The following is a 1054-nucleotide window of genomic DNA, read 5'->3' on the forward strand; positions in this document are numbered from 1 at the left end:
TGAAACCCCTCACTTTTCCTGTCCACTTCAAAGGTCTGTGTATCTAAACTCTTCATCCTATCTGTTCCACTTTAAAAAATGCCACCTTGCACTCCTTTCCATATGCATTTCTTTTTACTTGACCCTGTCTTAGCCCATTTTCTCTAACATCTAATAGTGTCAGTTATCTCCCCTTTCATCAACTCTCCTTGTCAACAAACTGGCAAATGCATTCTTTAACGACTTTCCCTGAACACACCAATACAATTTTTTGTCAATACCACCCAACTTTCTAAAAGTGTATTGTCTTGTGCAGCATTCACTCTCAAAGCCCAGTCACACCATTTCTGTCAGGCCCCGTACTTTTTTTCTTTCCGAGGTCACTGATAGCCCCTTTGAATGCTTTACCATTTTGAATTTCTGAATAAACATCCTGAAAGCATCTTTCCATACCCCTTTTCCTTATAGCTGGGGCTCTGGTGGTATAGTGGTCAAGAGTTTAGCTGCTAGCCACAAGGTCAGCAGTTTGAAACCACTAGCCAGCTCCACAGGAGAAAGACAAAGCTTTTTACTTCTGTAAAAAGATACTGTCTCGGAAACTCACAGGGGGAGTTTTTCCTGTCCTATATAGTCTGTATGCATCAGAATTGACTCAATCACAGAAAGTGAGTAAGTTTCCTTATATCCAAACTGAAAAATACAGCATTCCCACTTTTTAACTACCACCTGCTTGGATGACAATCTCCATTATTGGTTGTTCTCACATGGATGAAGTTACCAATCTCCTAATTGGTTCACTCACCACTTTACAATCCACTTCCTAAGACACAGTCTTTTTGCAAATGCTTTCAAGGGCCTAACCATCTGAAGAATAAAGTCCAAACACATTTACCTGGAATTCAAGGTTCTTTGTAAGTCTAGTCCAATTTCATTTCTGTGAATATCTTTTATATAACTTACATTGTGCGCGTGCGCACACACACAAAACTTTTCCCCACTTGCCCTCAAATCAGAGTCCCTGCTCTTCTCATGTTCTAACCTCTACCTTCAATGCCGCCCTTCTGTACTTGAAATC

Source organism: Echinops telfairi, unplaced genomic scaffold, assembly GCF_000313985.2.
Source record: "Echinops telfairi isolate 266 unplaced genomic scaffold, ASM31398v2 ScPeMD7_5592;HRSCAF=6446, whole genome shotgun sequence".
In the NCBI taxonomy this organism is placed as follows: domain Eukaryota; kingdom Metazoa; phylum Chordata; class Mammalia; order Afrosoricida; family Tenrecidae; genus Echinops; species Echinops telfairi.